At 37.2% G+C, this 20,202-nt stretch overlaps 1 protein-coding gene and 1 pseudogene across 4 annotated transcripts in view; one reads left to right on the top strand and one right to left on the bottom strand.

Moving 5' to 3' along the window:
• Positions 1-20,202, bottom strand: part of MSRB3 (methionine sulfoxide reductase B3) — a 190,136-nt gene that overhangs the window by 46,451 nt on the left and 123,483 nt on the right. The window lies entirely within an intron of this gene.
• On the top strand, positions 5,535-6,892 carry LOC105502725 (annotated as a pseudogene).

Below are 20,202 nucleotides of genomic sequence, written 5' to 3'. Positions count from 1 at the left end.
TCAAAAGGCAGATTGGCTGAATGAATAAAAACCCAAGACCCAACTATATTCTGCCTACAAAAGGGATTGTAGATTAGGGAAAAAAAAAAGACAACAAAATCAGAAATGAAAAAGGAGGTATTACACAAATATCACACAAATACAAATGATCATGAGTCTACAATGAACAGCTATATGCCAAAAATTTGGATGACCTAGAAGAAATGAATAAATTCCTAGACACATACAGCACACTAAGACTAAATCATGAGGTAAAAGAAAATGTGAAGAGACCGATAACAAGGTCTCTTTATTTCACCTATAAAGACACACATAAATTGAGAATAAAAGGATGGAAAAAGATATTCCATGCAAATAGAAACCAAGAGACTATGTGTAGCTATACTTACATCAGATAAAATGGATTAAAAGTCAAAAACTGTAAAATGAGACAAAGAAGGCCATTATATAATGATAAAGTAGTCAATCTTCAAGAGCATATAACTATCATAAATACATATATGTATAAAACCAAAACCAGATGACCTAAATAAATAAATAAATAAATAAATAAATATAAAGCAAATATTGATACAAATAAAGGGAGAGATAGAGTATAATAGAATAATAACAAAGAGTTTCAATATTTCTGCTTTCAATAGTGGACAGATTATCCAGACAGAAAGTCAATAAGGAAACACTGGACTTGAACTACACTTTATACCAAACAGACTTAACAGACATGTACAAAACATTCTATCCAACAGCAGCAGAATACATATTCTCTTCAAGCACCAGTGGAACATTCTCCAGGACAGATCATATGTTAGGCCACAAAACATAACTTAACAAATTTAAGAAAATTTAAGAAATTTAAGATAATTTAAGAAAATAACAAATTTAAGAAAACTGCAATTATATCAGGCATCTTTTCCAACCACTATAATATGAAACCAAAAATCAATAATAGGAGGAACTTCAGAAAATTCACACACGTGAGGAAGTTAAACAGCATGCTCTTAAACAATCAAAAAGTCAAACAAAAAATTAAAAGGAAAATGTAAAAATATCTCAAAACAAACAAAAATAGAAATACAAGATCCTGACACAGGATGCAGCAAAATCAGTTCTAAGAGGAAAATTTATAGCAATAACTGCCTCCAACAAAACAAGAAGAAAGATCTCAAATAAACAGCCTAACATTACATCTCAAGGAACTAGAAAAAGAACAAACTAGGCAAAAAGTTAGCAAGAAAAAAATAATAATAAAAATCAGAGCAGAAAAAAATAGAGAATAGACAAAAAAGGAAAGTTCAATGAAACCAAGTTGGTTTTTTAAAAAGATAAAACAAGATCAACAAACCCTTAGGTAGATTAGGGGAAAAAAAAAAGACAACAAAATCAGAAATGAAAAAGGAGGTATTACACAAATATCACACAAATACAAATGATCATGAGTCTACTATGAACAGTTATATGCCAAAAAAATTGGATGACCTAGAATAAATGAATAAATTCCTAGACACATACAGCATACTAAGACTAAATCATGAAGTAAAAGAAAATGTGAAGAGACCAATAACAAGGAAGGATATTGAATCAGTAATAAAATGTCTCCCATCAAATAAAATCCCAGGATCTGATTGCTTCACTACTGAATTCTACCAAACTTTTAAAGAAGTACTAACACCGATCCTTTTCAAACTCTTCCAAAAAATTGAAGAGGTGGGAATACTTTTAAACATATTTATGAGGCCAGCATTACTCCGATACCAAAGCCAGACAAGACATTAAAGAAAAGAAATTATAGGCCAATATCCCTGATGAATATAGATACAAAAATTCTAAACAAAATATTAGAAAACTAAATTCAACGACATGTTAAAAGAATGATTCACCATGACCAAGTGAGATTTGAAGGTGTGAGGATGGTTCAACATAACTAAAACAATAATATGATGCACCACATTAACAGAATGAAGGACAAGAACCATAAGATCATCTCAATAGAAGTAGAAAAGGCATTGAAAAAAATTCAACATCCTTTCATGATAAAAGCTCTCAACAAATTAGGTATAGTAGGAATGTGCCTCAACATAATAAAGGCCATATATGACAAGCTTACAGCTAAAATCATACTCAAAAGTGAAAAGTTCTCTCTAAGACCTGAAACAAGACAAAGGTGCCTACTCTCACCACTTCTATTCAACATTGTACCAGAAGACCCAGTCACAGCAATTAGGCAAAAAGATGAAAAATAAAATACACCTGAATTGGAAAGGCAGAAGTTAAACTGTCCCTGTTTGCAGATGAAATAATCCTATATATAGAAAATCCACCAGGCATGGTGGCTCATGCCTGTAATCCCAGCACTTTGGGAGGCCGAGGCAGGTGGATCACCTGAGGTCAGGAGTTTGAGACAAGCCTGGTCAACACGGTGAAACCCCATCTCTACTAAAAATAAAAAATTAGGCATGGTGGCACACGCCTGTAATCCCAGCTACTCAGGAGGCTGAGGCAAGAGAATCACTTGAACCCAGGTGGTGGAGGTTGCAGTGAGCCAAGATTGCACCACTGTACTCCAGCCTGGGCAACAAGAGTGAGACTCCATCTCAAAAAACAAAAGAAAAGGAAACCCTAAAGATGCCACCAAAAACCTGTTAGAACTAATAAATTCAGTAAAGTGGGTGGATACAAAAATCAACATACAAAACTCAGTCACATTTCTATACACTAATAATGAACCACTCAAAAAAAGAAAACAAGAAAACTATCCCACTTACAATAACATAAATAAAATAAAATACTTAGAAATAAATTTAACAAAGAGGTGAAAGATCTGTACCCTGAAAACTATAAAAAATTTATTTAAAAAATTGAAGAAACAAACAGAAAGATATCCTATGTTCATGGATTAAAAGAATTAATATTGTTAAAATGTTCATGCTACCCATAGCCATCTACAGACTTAATGTAAGCATCATCAAAATTCCAGTAATAATTTAATTACACATTTTAAAATACCTAAAAGAGTATAATTGGGTTGTTTATAACACAAAGGATAAATGCATGAGGTGATGGATACCCCATTTACCCTGATGTGATTATTACACATTGTATGCCTATATCAAAATATCCCATATACCCCATAAATATATACATATATTATGTACTCACAAAAATTAAAATTTAAACATTTTCAGGTCCTACATATCTTTATTAATTTTCTACCTTAATTATCTGTCTAATACTGGCAATGAAGTGCTGAAGTCTTACCCTACTATTGTGTGGGAGTCTAAGTCTCTTTATAGGTCTCTAAAGACTTGCTTTATGAATCTGGGTCCTCCTGGGTTGAGTACATATATATTTAGAATAGTTAGGTCTTCTTATTGAATTAAGCCCTTTGCCATTATGTAATGCCCTTCTTTGTCTTTTCTGATCTTTGTTGGTTTAAAGTTTGTTTTGTCTAAAAATAGGATTGCAACCCCTGCTTTTTTCTGATTTCCATTTGCTTGGTAGATTTTTCACCATCCCTTTATTTTGAGCCTATGCATGTCATTGCATGTGATATGGGTCTCTTGAAGAAAGCATACCATTGGGTCTTGTTTCTTTATCCAGCTTGCCATTCTATGCCTTTTAGATGGGGCATTTAGCTGGTTTACATTCAAGGTTAGTGTTGACATGTATGGATTTGATCCTGTCATTGTGTTGTTAACTGCTTATTATGCCAACTTGTTTGTGTGGTTGCCCTGTAGTGTCACTAGTCTGTGTACTTAAATGTGTTTTTGCATCAACTGGTAATGGTCTTTCCTCTCCATATTTAGTTCTCCTTTCAAGATCTCTTATAAGGCATGTCTGGAGGTAAAAAACTACCTCGGCATTTGCTTCTCTGAAAAAGATATTATTTCTCCTTCACTGAAGAAGCTTAGTTTGGCTGGATATAAAATTAAACATAAAACCCAAAACTATAAAAAACCTGGAAGACAACCTAGGCAATACCATTCTGGACACAGAAACTGTCAAAAATTTCATGATGAAGATGCCAAATTCAATCACAACAAAAGCAAAACCTGACAAAAGAGATCTAATTAAACTTAAAGAGCTTCTGCACAGCAAAAGAACCTATCAACAGAGTAAACATAACCTACAGAGTGGGAGAAAATATCTACAAACTATGCATCTGACAAAGGCCCAATAGCCAGCATCTGTAAGAAACTTAAACAAATTTACAAGAAAAAAACAAACAACCACATTAAAAAGTGGGCAAAGGATATGAACAGACACTTTTCAAAAGAAGACATGCATGTGGTCAACAAGCATGAAAAAAAGGTCAATAGTGCTGATCATTAGAGAAATGCCAACCAAAACCACAATGAGATACCACCCCACATGAGTCAGAAAGGCCATTACTTAAAAGTTAAAATATAACAGGTGCTGGCAAGGTTGCAGAAAAAAAGGAATGCTTATACACTGTTGGTGACAGTGTAAAAGAGTTCAACCATTGTGGAAAACAGTGTGGCAATGCCTTAAAGAGCTAAAAATGGAACTACCATTACACCCAGCAGTTTCACTACTGAGTATATACCCAAAGGAATATAAATCATGCTGCCATAAAGACACGTGCATGCTAATGTTCACTGCAGCACTATTCACAATAGCAAGGACATTGAATCAACCTAAATGCCCATCAATGGCAGACTGGATAAAGAAAATGTGGCACATATATACCATGAAATACTATGAAGTCATAAAAAAACAAGATCATGTCATATGCAGAAACATGGATGGAGCTGGACACCATTATCCTTAGCACACAAGAACAGAAAACCAAATACTGCACATTCTCACTTATAAGTGGGAGCTAAATTATGAGAACACAAGGACACAAAGAAAGAAACAACAGACACTGGGACCTACTTGAGGGAGCAGGGCGGGAGGAGGGAAAGGATCTGGAAAAAATCACTATTGGGCACTAGGCTTAGTACCTGGGTGACAAAATACTCTGTAAAACAAGCCTCTGCAATATGAGTTTACCTATATAACAAACCTTCACATGCACCCCCAAACCTAAAAGATTTTTTTAAAAATTAAAAATTTAAAACAATAATAAAGATTTTTTAAAATTCCAGTGACATATTAAACAGAAATAGAAAAAAAAAATCTTAAAATTTGCATGAAACCACAAATGACTCCCATATAGCCAGACCAATCATAAGCAAAAAAAAAATGCTGAAGGCATCACATTACCAGATTTTAAAAATCTGCTACAAAGCTATAGTAAACCAAACAGCATGGTACTGGCATAAAAACAGACACATAGACCAATGGAATAAAATAGAGAGTCCATAAATAAAGCTACAAGTTTATGCTCAATTTATTTTTGAAAAAGATGCCAAGAACACACAATGAGGAAAGGCTATTCTCTTCAATGGTGCTGAGAAAACTAGATATCCACATTCAGAAGAATAAAATTAGAGCCTCATCTCACACCACACAAAACTCAAGGTTATCAGCAAAGCCTGAGTCCTCTCTTCTCACTCTCCTCCCCAGACAACATGAGCTTCACCACTTGCTCCACCTTGCACACCAACTAGCCATTCCTGGGCTCCACCCAGGTGCCCAGCTATGGCGCCCAGCCGGTCAGCAGCACAACCAACGTCTATGCAGCTACTGTGGGCTCTGATTCCCAGATCTCTGTGTCCCACTCTACCAGTTTCCCAGGCTGCTTGGGGTCCAGGGGCCTGGCCACAGGGATGACCAGGGGTCTGGCAGGAATGGGAGGCATCCAGAATGAGAAGGAGACCATACAAAGCCTGAAGACCACCTGGCCTCCTACCTGGACAGAGTGAGGAGCCCAGAGACTAAAAACTGGAAGGTGGAGAGTAAAATCTGGGAGCACCCAGAAAAGACAGGACCCCATGTCAGAGACTGGTTCCATTACTTCAAGACCATCAAGGACCTGAGGGCTTAGATCTTCGCAAATACTGTGGACAGTGTCCACATCGTTCTGCAGATCGACAATGTCCATCTTGCTGCTGATGACTTTAGAGTCAAGTATGACACAGAGCTGGCCATGTGCCAGTCTGTGGAGAGCAACATCTATGGGTTCTGCAAGGTCATTGATGACATCAATGTCATTCGGCTGCAGCTGAAGACAGAGATGGAGACTCTCAAGGAGGAGCTGCTCTTAATGAAGAAGAACCATGAAGAGGAAGTAAAAGGCCTACAAGCCCAGATGATCAGCTCTGGGTTGATTGTGGAGGTAGATGTCCCCAAATCTCAGGACCTTGTGCAAGATCATGGCAGACATCTTGGCCCAATATGACGAGCTGGCTGGAAGAACCGAGAAGGGCTGGACAAATACTGGTCTCAGCAGATTAAGGAGAGCACCACAGTGGTCACCATGCAGTTGGCCAAGGTTGGAGCTGTTGAGATGACACTCTCAACAGATGAGCTGTAACATACAGTCCAGTCCTTGGAGATTGACCTGGACTCCATGAGAAATCTGAAGGCCAGCTTGGAGAACAGCCGGAGGGAGGTGGAGGCCCGGTATGCCCTGCAGATGGAGCAACTCAACAGGATCCTGCTGCACCTGGAGTAGGAGCTGACACAGACCCGGGCAGAGGGACAGTGCCAGGCCCAGGAGTAGGAGGCCCTGCTAAACATCGAGGTCAAGCTGGAGGCTGAGATTACCACCTACCACCACCTGCTGGAAGACATCGAGGACTTCAATCTTCGTGATGCCTTGGACAGCAGTAACTCCATGCAAACCATCCAAAAGAGCACCACCTGCCAGAGAGTGGATGGCAAAGTGGTGTCTGAGACCAATGACACCAAAGTTCTGAGACATTTAGCCAGCAGAAGCAGGGTACTCTTTGGGGAGCAGGAGGCCAATAAAAAGTTCAGAGGTTAAAAAAAATCAACTCAAAATGGATTAAAGATGTAAAAATAAGATCTGAAACTGCAAAACTACTAGAACAAAACAGGGAAAAGCTCCATGACATTGGTCTGGGCAATAATATTTTTGGATATAACTCCAAAAACACAAGCAACAAAGGCAAAAATAGACAAGTAGCATTATATCAACTAAAAAGTTTCTGCACAGCAAAGGAAACAACAGAGTAAAGAGACAACCTACAGGATAGAAGAAAATCTTTGCAAACCTCACATCTGATAAGAGTGTAATATATCAAATATAACATAAGGAACTCCAACAAGTCAATAATAAGAAAACAAATAACCCAGGCAAAGGACTTGATAGATAACTTCCTGAAACCCTGTCTCTACGAAAAATACAAAAATTAGTTGGGTGTGGTGACTTGTGCCTGTAATGGAGGCTGAGGGAGGATAATCACTTGAACCTGGGAGGTGAAGGTTGCAGTGAGCCAGGATCGTGCCATTGCACTCCAGCCTGAACAACAAGAACAAAACTCCATCCCAGATGCAGTGAAGATATGGAGAAAAGGAAACCCTTGTACATGTTAGTGAGACTGTAAATTAGTACAGCCATTATGATAAAAAATTGAAAACAGATCTACCCTATGATCCAGTAACCCACTACTGAGTATATATCCAAAGGAAATGAAATCAGTTTGTTGAGATATCTGCATTCCCATGTTTACTGCAGCATTATTCACAGTAACTAAGATGTGGGAATCAACCTAAATGTCCATCAGTAGATGAATGGATAGAGAATGTGGTATATAATCACACAAGGAAATGCTATTCATCCTTTATAAAGAAGAAAATCCTGTCATTTGAACAACTTGGAAGAACCTGAAGGATGTTATGTTAATTAAAACAAGCCAGGCACAGAAAGACAAATACCACATGATCTAACTTATATATGGAATCTAATAAAGTTGAACTTACAAAAACAGAGTAGAATGGTGGTTACCAAGGGTAAGGGAAAGGAGTTTGGGGAGATGTTGGTCAAAGACATAAAATTTTGGTTAGGAGAAATAAGTTCAAGAGACCTATTATACATCATGGTGACTACAGTAAATAACAACCTATTGTATGTTTGAGAATTGCTAAGAGAGTAGATTTTAAGTATTTTCACCAAAAATAAGTATGTGAGGTAATGCATATGTTAAAAATAGCTTGATTTAGCCATTCCACAACATATATCTATATCAAAACACCATGTTGTACACCATAATTATATACGATTTTTACTTGTCAGTTAAAAAAGGAAATTGACAAAAGAAAATAATCTATTTTAATCTATTATCTTCTTATTAGCACAGTAAAGGTTAGAGATAGAGTCCTCAAGGACTATTCCTAATTTTCCTGCCTGCTAATGTCATTAATTCCCTTAATGAGGGGCAAACACCAATTAGACTAAATATTATAGGACAAATATCTGAGGCAGAGGTAAAATACTGATTACAATTCATAATAAAAATGAATAAACCATGATCTTATAGTTGAACAAATGTGTCTTGATTTGGAAAGTAGTAAAGAGGGTCTTCTAGAATCAGAAAGTAAACTAGAATCTATTAAAAAGGATACAGTACTTTTCATTTTATTAAAGAAAGAGGTGCATTGTGTCTGTAGTGCTTGTGTTGTCTGAGCAGGGGATAAAATGGATCATACCTGTGACTTTATCAATATAAACCAAGATGTACTGAAACCCAAGCAGGGCCAAAATAGAAAGAGAATCCAAGGCTACACACTATAGAGTTGGCAATGGAAGGGGGCAACTGTAGGCCTTCAGGTTTCCCCACCAGTACGTGTTCCTATCACAAGTGTCACAAAGGATAATATGGTTACATGCCAAGTAACAACAATCAGGTCAACTATGGACTGCATATATGATGGTGGTACTGTAATATTATAATGGAGCTGAAAAATTCCTATCACCTAGTGACATCTTAGCCATTGTAACATCTTAATGCAATGCATTACCTTTTCTATGTTTAGATATGTTCAGATACATAAATACTTACCAGTTACAACTGCCTACAGTGTTCAGTACAGTAACATGTGCAGGTTTGTAGCCTAAAAGCAACAGGCTATGCCACAGAGCCTAGGTGTGTAGTAGGTTATCCCACCTAGGTTTGTATACGCTCTCTGATGTTCACACAATGACAAAATCACCTAATGACAGACTTCTTCAAATGTATTCCCATCATTAAGCAACACATCTATACATTGTTACATGGGGTCACAAAGAGTCCTGCAATACCTAATGGACAGGTGTTTTTCAAATTCCAGGACTCTGTTTAGAACGAGGAGATAGAATCACAATCAGGGTAAGTCTTCCTGTGTTCTGAGTGGTGGAGAAGAGATGTATGTACACAGGCAAGAATGATATGGAGCTAGCAATTAATGGGGAACATTTTCCCAGGTGTTGATTTAGAAACGGGAAAAAACAAAGGCAAAGTTGTACCAAAGGACTGGCTTCCTTTAAGATGTATCCAAGTTGACTAAGACAACAAGCAAACCATTTGTAAGATGCCTCTGGGCTGCTTCATGCCTTATCCTCTGTAACTGTTGACCCACTTTGTATATATAGTGAACTTTGTCCATCTTCCCCAAGCACACACACAAATAGTGTCAGATTTTGACTTGGCATTGCTCTCTGGACTTTGAACTGGTGGCCAGGGACACAATCCTTAGGTGTTAGAGTTTGCAAACCACAACTTGGCACTATAAGCCTGCCAGGGGCAGAAGTGAGGGTTAAATCCATCAGTCTTTTAATGTCATGCAGGGTAGCTGATCTAGGATGGGGTTGGTAAACTCTTCCAGGGACTATTCAGTCTACCTTTCTTGTGGTCTAATTTTTGGACCAGAAAACAGAAGAGAATCACACCCTTGACACAACAGTAGAAGCATATTGAGTATACAACCTTATATTTTATCAGTTCAACAAATGCATATTCCAGTTTCCCTAAATTCTCTTGTAAGACCAGCAGAAATTTCAATCTTGTGCCTCAGGACCTACACAGTCTGAAATAGTGTTGATCAGGACCCTGACCCAGGTGCTATCTATGGGATATATGAATCTGTCCTTCCTGTAGGTTGCTAGCTACAAACTTCAAAAGTCCATGGCCTCCTATCAAACATCTCTCAAAACTCCAGACAGCCATCTGAGGCTGCTGTCAGAACAGGCTGGAGAGACTGTAGATCAGTTTTCTCATAGCTCATGGAAAGAAATTCCTCTCTTGAGAAACCAGGAAATTCAGTAAAATTGCAATGACCTCACTTGGAAGCAGAGGGGTTTGGTCAAATTATAAAGCATCCTAAAGAGTATGAGCTTACCACTTTTGCTTGGAAGATACTGTGGTCTTCTTGAATTTCCTCCTATCTCACAGCTACTCCCTCCCTGTATTCTTTGCTGGTTCCTCCTCTTTCCCCAACTTCTAAATATTGCAGTGCCCCTAGGCTGACTCTGATCCTGCTCTCTAACGAAAGCCATTCCCCAGTGGTTATCTTAGTCCCTCTCAGGGCTTTATATATCACCTGTACATCTTACCACTCTCAAATTTTTCTCTCTAGTTTTCTCTTCTAAACTCCAACACTTACATAGCATTTCCATGGGGATGACTCATAGGTATCTCTAAATTAACATGTTCAAAACTGAATTACTGATTTCCCTCACCACTCCCCCAGGCCCCACCTGAACTTATTCTACCTGAAATCTTCCTCATTTTAATTGCTGCAACTTCATCTTCCTGGTTGCTGAGGCCAGAAACCTTGAGGTTTTCCTCGACTCCTTTCTCACACAACTCATTTCCTATTGGGAAATACTATTGGCTCCATGTTTAAATTACAGTCACGTGTTGCTTAGTGATGGGGATGTGTTCTGAGAAATGTGCTGTTAGCCTATTTTGTTGTCATATAAACGTCACACAGTAAATTTACATAAACATAGATGGTATACCTGCTACACACCTCGACTACATGCTATCACCCATTGCTCCTAGGCTACAAACCTGCACGGCATGTTGCTATACTGAATATGGTAGGTGATTGTAGCACAATCCTAAGTATTTGTGTATCTAAACATATCTAAACATAGAAAAAGTAAAGCAAAAATATGGTATTATAATCTTATGGGACCACCATTGTTATATGTGGTCCAGTCATTGACTGAAATGTGATTATGAGATGCATGACTGTGTATCTGGAAATCTACCATACCTCATTCCTATAGCTGCTACCATCTGATGGGAGCCACCATTTCCCCCAGGCCGTATTACTGTAACAGCCTTCTAATTATTCTCTCTGCTTTCACCTGTGGCTCTCTACAGCCTATTCTGTATATAACAGCCAAAATGAGCTTTTAAATATAGAAGTCATACCATGTCACTCCTCTATTCAAAACCATCTGGTGGTTTCCTGTTTTACTCAGAGTAAAATCCAATGTGTTCACAGTGGCCTAAAATGCCCTACAGGACCTAACCTTCATTTCCTTTCTGACCTCCTGCTACCCTTCTCCACCTCACTCAACTACAGCAATACTGGCCTGCTTCTCTGTTCTTCTTAAAAACCAGGTATACATTTATCATAAGGCCTTTGTACCATTTTCCCCTAGGATATCTGCATTGTCAGCTTCCCTTTCTTCTGCATATGTTTACTTAGATGTCTTCTTCTCCCTAAGACCTACTCTGACCTATTGAAACTGTGACTGCACCCCTGTCTTCCCTAGCATTTCCAATCCCCCTTACTCTGCTGGGTTATTTTTTTTTAATAGCAGTTACCTCCTAATATATTATAAAATGTAGACATTTAGTATGCATTTATTTAATTGTCTGTCTGCCTCCTGCACCCAACTAGAATTTAAGATCCACAAGGGCAGAGGTTTTTGTCTGTTTTGTTTACTAATGTACATTAAGCATGAATAACAGTGATTGTCACATAGTAAAGCACTGAAAAAATATTTAGGATTACTAAATGAGAGATGAAATTAATCTATGAAGAAAGACTAGAGTTCATGGAGCAAAAGAAGAGAATAAGCTAAAACAGGAACAAGAACATCTCAGAGCCAAAGAACAGTACTAAAAAGTTATCCCAAGTTATACCCTCCTTTACTGAGGGCTGTCAGGAAACAACTAATCAGGCATTCGCTTTTATCATAGGAGGTCAGGCAACCAAGCAAAGAAGGATGCTGACCTCAAGAGTATTTGTGATAAAGCACCTACTATCTGCTAGATATTCATGGAGTTAGCATAAAGATGATAGAAGTAAATATCTTAGCCTTTCCACATAAGAGATATATGCCACTAAACACTGATAGCTTAAGCCTGCCTTTTATCTCAGTCAGGAGATGGTTTCATCTTAATACCTTATGTACATTCTGACCTTTTAGTAATTTGAAGAGACACTGTTGACTTAGGGCAAGCACTAATTACCAAGAGGTGAGTGTAGGATCTCTTAAGAACAACTGATATGGTTTGGCTCTGTGTCTGCATCCAAATTTCATCCTGAATTGTAATCACCATAATCCCCATGTGTCAAGGGAGGGATGAGATGGAGGTAACTGAATCATGGGGGCAGTTTCCCCCATGCTGTTCTCATGATAGCAAGTGAGTTCTCAGAGATCTGATGGTTTTATAAGGGACTCCTCCCCCCTCACTCAACACTTCTCCTTCCTGCCACCTTGTGAAGAAAGTGCCTTGCTTCCCCTTTACCTTCCTCTATGATTGAAGGTTCCTGAGGCCTCCCCAGCCATGATAAACTGTGAGTCAAACCTCTTTCCTTTATAAATTACCCAGTTTTGGATACTTCTTTATAGCAGTATGAGAATGGACTAATAGAACAACTTACCATAGAGATTGCCAAAACATATACCTCTCAAAGAGTGGGAAAGAAAATTACTACGTTGGTGCAAAAGTAATCACATTTTTGCCATTCTTTCAATGGCAAAAACCACAACTACTTTTGCACCAACCTAATAGTATTATCCAGGGGGTACAATGATCCATGTAATTACACAGAGCTAGCTGTATTTTTAATATGTTGTTTAATAAGAAAGTTGCTTAATAATGAGATTGAAAACATCATTTTCAATCTTAACAATTGAGCCCAAGTTAATTATGATGGTCTTGAGTTCCTTTGAATACAGCACACAATTTGAAAGTCTGCAACAGGTATGTGGCATGACACTTCCTGAAGGGGACAGGTGAAGGAGAAATAAAGTGACTACTTATTCTTCTACTAGGGCCATACGATGGGAATATAGGTAACACTGCAAGTACTAGTGTGGTTGTTTTTGCACATTTTCAGTGAAAGCAACCTTAATTTTTTTTAGTAGCTTCAGTGTCTAATAAGATGGCTCTTGTTTAAAGGAAATCTGCCAAGTTATTAAATAGGAAAATCTTGAACTGGCTTAACCATGTAAAGAAATAACTGTGAAATTAAAAATAAAGTTAAAATAAAAAGGGCTTGAAATTGAGTGAAAACATGACTATAGTCATAGGAAGTGTGGTCTCGTGAACACAGCCCTGGATTCTTCAACAGGTTCTCCCACATGAGACTCTGAGTAAGCCATGTGCTGCCTTTCTAAGTTATTATTTGTAAAATGAGAGTGTTGGACTACATGATCTTTTATGCTCCCTTTTCAAACACAAGCATTCTGTTCCTGTAAAAACAAATAATGAAAGATCACATCCTATGTTTTTATATACATATAAATCTATATATTAAATAAATTTATATGTAAAACATAAGTATGTAATATAAATTTATAGTCATATTATGTATATTATATTTTAGTACATATTAAATATAAATATACTGTATATATATTATAAATCTAGCTTACTTCTGCATTAATAGACTGAGTAGCAATACAACAGTGACTCTATCTTACTTCTATTTCATCAATGACCAATTTTTTTTGCCTTCTATGAGGCATGAATGATTGAATGCCTGAACACTACAAACAGCTTATAAAAGAATTTCATGAGGATTTAACCATTTGCTAATCTAATGATCATAAAGATATGGTGATTATTGCAAGTTTTTCAAAGGTAAAAGAGTACAAATTTTACATTCATTTCTACATGTGAGGTTTTAGAAAGGAGATCTGAGTATAATGGGTAGCATATGTACCAAAGTTGCACTGGTGGTCATAGGAAGGACATATTTTATTCAACCACAGAATAGACAGATATGTAAAACATATAAAAAGTAATAACACAAGTAAGACTTCCCCATGGAAGGCTCACATTCCCATTCCTCTTAACTTTTGGAAGAGAAAAATGTCACTAATCAAAAAAAGAAGTAAGATCTTCATGGCATATTCAGAGCTTGAAACACCCATTTATTCACTTGATGTATCTCCTACTTCAATAATTGCCACTGTTATGTAAGTAGGAAAAAGCAACTTAGTAAAATTATACACTGCATCTGAAAACAGTCCTCTATTTACTGAGCTTTATTTACATATTTGAAAAGTATACTTAAATGAAAACCAACGCAACGAGTATTCAACACATTCCCGAGACATTAAACAAAAAGAGAAGAAGATTATATATTAAATATGCTACCCATAAAAGGGGTGGGGGTGGGGGAGGTTCACAGAGGGAAAGGTACATGTGAAAAGGCCAGAGAGGGCAACAAATATAACTTATATATTCATTAATTTCACATCATTCCCTTTATTTCTGCTTTGGTCACTGTTTAAAAAAAATATAAACAGTAACAGCAAGAAATGATTGTTTACTAAATTATGACAGATACTACGCTAAACCTTTTAAGCAATTTCTCTCAACAACCCCATGAAGTTGACACTATTGTTTTATATCAGTTTTAACAAGAGCTAAAAGTTATTAAGCAATTTCCCAAGATTACACAATGAGCAAGTGGCTGAGCCGGGGTTTCTTTTTTGAGATAGAGTCTCGCTCTGTCATCCAGGCTGGAGGGTAGTGGTGCGATCTCAGCTCACTGCAGCCTCAACCTTCTAGGCTCTAGCAATCCTCCCACCTCAGTGCCCCAAGTAGCTGTGACTGCAGGTGCACACCACCACACTCAGCTAATTTTTGTATTTTTTTGTAGAGACAGTGTTTCGTTGGCCTCAAATGATCTGCCTGCCTCAGCCTCCCAAAGTGCTGGAATTACAGGCATGAGCCACCATACCTGGCCTGTGCTGGAGATTCAATACAAAGTCCATGCTCCTAATGATTTCCCTAACAAAATGCCAACAAGCATTGATCTGGTGCCAAACAGAAAGCAACATAAATAAATCTAAAAACATATCAACCAGATAAAATAAGATGATCTAATATCCTTAATATATAAAGCAATCTTACAAAGCAATAAAGTATATAGATACTCCAATAGAAAAATAGACAAATGACACAAACTGGCAATACATGAAATTAAAAAGTTGCATAATTACGTTATAAAATTTAAACTCAATAATTAAATAATGCAATTAAAACATAAATGACAAACTAGGTTTCAAATACAACATGCCAGATAACAGAAAGAATGAAAATATTCAATATGAAAAAAGAGGGAATGGAAAAATTGAAACACCCATAAAATTCAGATGGCAGTTAAATCAGCACAAATTTTTTGGAAAGCAATTTGTCAATAATTACCAAAAGTGTTTATAACAAGACATGGAAGTACTCATTACCACTCCTGTTCTGATTCTAAGCATTCTGTTTCTTAAAAATCAGAATATAAAGCTCAAGTGAATGACTTACTAAGAAACAGCTATGATAAATAAAACTAATAAAAGTTATTTTATACTAAATCTAGATAACTCTTGATAATATGGCTTTGAGGTATAATGTAACACATAAAAAGGATTTTATAGATGGATGAGGTATTTTCTTAAGAAAAAAATTACTAATAATCTGGAAGCAAATTCTCAATTATTCTAAAGAACCTGAAAAGGCAAAAGAGAGGAAAAGGTAAAATTATACAGTCATAATGCCACATATTGACATTTCAGTCAACAACTGGAACCACATATACAGCAGTGGTCCCCTAAGATTATAATGCCATATGTTGACTATACTTTTTCTATGTTGAGATATGTTTAGATACACAAATACTTAACACTGTGCCACAATTGCCTGCAGTATTCAATACAGTAATATGATACACAGATTTGTAGCTTAGGAGCAATAGACTATATTATATAGCCTAAGTGTGTAGTAGGCTACACCATCTAGGTTTATGTGTGTATATATATACACACACACACACATATATATACACACATACAGGTATATCCTTACAGTAACTATTAATGGGTACATATATTTTATATAGAGATATATAGGTATAATATGTATTATATGTATGAAATATGTTACTGTAATTAACAGATTGCTGGAGGTTCAGTAAGTTTAAGAGTTTAAAACTCCAGAGAGGTCCACTTTCGGAAGGAGGGGACACACTTTCATATGTTTTACCTCTAGAAGTCCTACCAGGTTGTCACAGTGAAGATCAGAGAAAAGTCCCCTCGTGATTTCAGCAGGGGGAAGAGGAAAGTAGCCATTTTTAAATATACCCAGATGACTGTGTTATGTTTAACAAGGCCTGCCCTCATGGAAAGTATTTTACTAGAGCCTAATCAATCTGTCATTTACTAGCGCCTAATCAAACTGGGAGAAAGAAAATACCCAACTCCAGCCCACTCCAGCCTTCTATGTTGGGGAAGGGAAATAACCAATCCTGGCCCTTTCTAGCTTTGTTGTCTCATCAAATGGGGAAGGGTGAGACAGAAGTCACAGCCCAAGGGCACAGGCTCATGAAAGTCGGAGACCTAATTACGGGTCTATAGAATGCACTACCCCTCCCCATATCTCACCACAAGATCAGAAGAGCTCCTGTATAATAACAAAAGATTACAACCAAAATAACTACACATCTCAAACCATATTTAAGAAGTCTCTAGCCACAGATACAGTAAATGCAGTCTACCTCGTAGTCAGATAAACATGAAACTTCACCCTAAAGGCCTACTACCCTCAGTTCCTTCTATCCAGTATATCACATCCAGCTTTCACAAAATAATGGTAAGGCCGGTGGCTCAAGCCTGTAGTCCTAGCACTTTGGGAGGCCGAGGTGGCTGGATCACAAAGTCAGGAGTTCAAGACTAGCCTGGCCAATATGGTGAAACCCCATCTCGACTAAAAATACAAAAATTAGCTGGGCATAGTGGCGGGCACCTGTAATCCCAGCTACTTGGGAGGCTGAGGCAGGATAATTGCTTCAACTCGGGAGGTGGATGCTGCAGTGAACCGAGATCACACCATTGCACTCCAGCCTGGGCAACAGAGTAAGACACCATCTCAAAAAAAAAAAGTATACTAAAAGACAAAAGCACATTTTGAAGAGATAGAGCAAGCTTCAGAACCAGACTCAGATAGGGCAGAGATTTTCTAATAATCAGACCAGGAATTTAAAACAACTATAGTTAACATGCTCTAATGGAAAAAAAACAAGCAACAAGATGCAAGAAAAGATGATAAAAAAAGATACATTGCGGCCGGGCGCGGTGGCTCAAGCCTGTAATCCCAGCACTTTGGGAGGCCGAGATGGGCGGATCACAAGGTCAGGAGATCGAGACCATCCTGGCTAACACGGTGAAACCCCGTCTCTACTAAAAATACAAAAACTAGCCGGGCGAGGTGGCAGGCGCCTGTAGTCCCAGCTACTCGGGAGGCTGAGGCAGAAGAATGGCGTAAACCTGGGAGGCGGAGCTTGCAGTGAGCTGAGATCCAGCCACTGCACTCCAGTCAGGGTGACAGAGCGAGACTCCGCCTCAAAAAAAAAAAAAAAAGATACATTGCAAGAAAAGATGATAATGTAAGCAGAGCAATGGAAACTCTAAGAAAGAATCAAAGACAAATGCCAGAAATCAAAAGCACTATAGCAAAAATGAAGAGTCCTTTTTATGGGCTCATCAACAGATTGGACACAACTGAGGAAAGAATCTGGGAATTTAAAGAAAGGTCAATAGAAACCTCCAAAACAATAAATGCAAAGGGAAAAAAATGAAAAAGACAGAACAGAATATCTAAGAACTATGGGATAATTTTAAAGGGGTGTCACATTTGTTTAATAGGAATAGCAGAAGAAGACAAAAAGGAACAGAGAAAATGTTTAAAGTAATAATGGCTGAGGATTTTCCAAAATTAATGACAGATACCAAACCACATATCCAGGAAGCTCAGAGAAGATCAAGAAGGATAAATACCAAAAAAACTATGTCTAGCAATACAATATTCAAATTGCAGAAATCAAAGACAGATAAATTTTTGAAAGAAGCTAGAAGGGAAAAAGCACTTTACCTACAGCAGGAACAAGGGTAAGAATTATGTCAGACTTCTCCTCAAAAACCATACAATGAAGAGAGCAGAGTGAAATATTTAAAGTGTTAAAAGAAAAAAATACCCACCAGGACAGAATACTGTACCCTGAAAGATTTTAAGTTGAGAAAAAAAGTGAGAAAGCAATAAAGACTTCTTAGACCAAAAAAAAAAAAAAAAATTGTGGTTTTTCAAAACCATTTAATGAAAAGACTGTCCTTTCCCCATTGTGTGTTTTTGGCATCTATGACAAAAGTCAATATACTATAAATGCATAGATTTAGTTCTGGACTCTTTACACTGCTCCATTGGTCTATGTGTCCGTTTTTATGCTAGTACTATGATGTATTGATTAGTATAGTGTCTTAGCCCATTCCCACTGCTGTAACAAAATATCTTAGACCAGATAATTTTATAAAGAACGGAAATTTATTTCTCACAGTTCTGGAGGCTGGAAAGTCCAAGATCAAGACTCTGATAAATTCAATTTCTAATGAAGGCTGGCTCTCTTTGCTTCCAAGATAGTGCCTTGGGTGCCAGGTCCTCACATAGTGGAATACAAAAAGGCAAAATGGGCCTAGCTAGTTCCCTCTAATTCTTGTATAAGGCACTCATCCTACACTTGAAGGCAGAGCTTCCTAAATGACCCCAACTCTTAACATAATGGCATTGGGGATTAAGTTTCAACATAAATATTGGGGAGGACACATTCAAACCATAGCATAGATGTGTAGTAAATTTTGAAACCAGGTGGTGTGATGCTGCAATCTTTGTGCCTTTTGCTCAAGATTGCTTTGGTTATTCAGGGTCTCTTGTACTTCCATACAAATTTTAACGTTATTTTTTCTATTTCTGTGAAAAATGTTATTTGGATTTTGAAAGAGATTGCACTGACTCTGTAGACAGTTTTGGGTATGTGGACATTTTAACAATATTAATTTTTCCAACCCTTGAACATAGGATATTTTTCCATCTAATTGTTCTTCAATTCCTTTCATGAATGTCTTATAGTTTTCAGTGTACAGACCTTTCATTTCTTTGGTTAAATTTATTCCTAAGCATTTTGGCTTTTTAGTAGCTATGGTAAATGGGATAGTTTTCTTGATTTCTTTTTTGGATAGTTTGTTGCTAGATTATAGCTATGTGGCAGAATGAAACTGGACTCATCTCACACCATATGCAAAAACTAACTCAGATTAGATTAAAGACTTAAATGTAAAACTTGAAACTGTAAAACTACTTGAACAAAACACAGGGAGAAAGCTCGATGACACTCGTCTGGACAGTGTGTTTTGGATATGACTCCAAAAACACAGGCAACAAAAGAAAAATTAAAAATGGGATCACATCAAACTAAAAAGCTCCTGCACAGAAAGGAAAGCAATCAACAGAGTGAAGAGACAACCTACAGAACAAGAGAAAATATTTACAAACTTTTTATCTGATAAGAAGTTAATATCCAGAATATATAAAAAACTCAAACTCGGTAATAGGAAAATAAATAACCCAATTTAAAAATGAGCAAATGACGTGAATAGATATTTCTCAAATGAAGACATACAAATGACCAACAAATATATGAAAAAAATGCTCAACATCACTAATCAACAGGAAAATGCAAACCCAAACCATAATGAGATATCATCTTATACCTGCTAGGATGGCTATTATCAAAAAGGTGAAAGTTAAAAAGTGTTGGTAAGAATGTGGAGGGAAGGGAACACAGTATACTGTTGGTGGGAATGACCTTACGGAAAACAGTATTGAGGTTCCCCTAAAAATAAAAAACAACTACCATATGATCCAGAAATCCCACTATCGGGGTACACATCCAAAAAATATGAAGTCGGTATACTGAAGAGATAGCTGCGCCTCTAGGTGCACTACAGCATTACTCATAATAGCCAAGATATGGAATGGATATCGCTGTCTTTCAATGAAT

Source organism: Colobus angolensis, unplaced genomic scaffold, assembly GCF_000951035.1.
Source record: "Colobus angolensis palliatus isolate OR3802 unplaced genomic scaffold, Cang.pa_1.0 Scaffold80, whole genome shotgun sequence".
NCBI classification, from domain to species: domain Eukaryota; kingdom Metazoa; phylum Chordata; class Mammalia; order Primates; family Cercopithecidae; genus Colobus; species Colobus angolensis.
The sequence above is the reverse complement of the archived record's forward strand: the minus strand, read 5'-3'. Positions and strand labels throughout refer to the sequence as shown.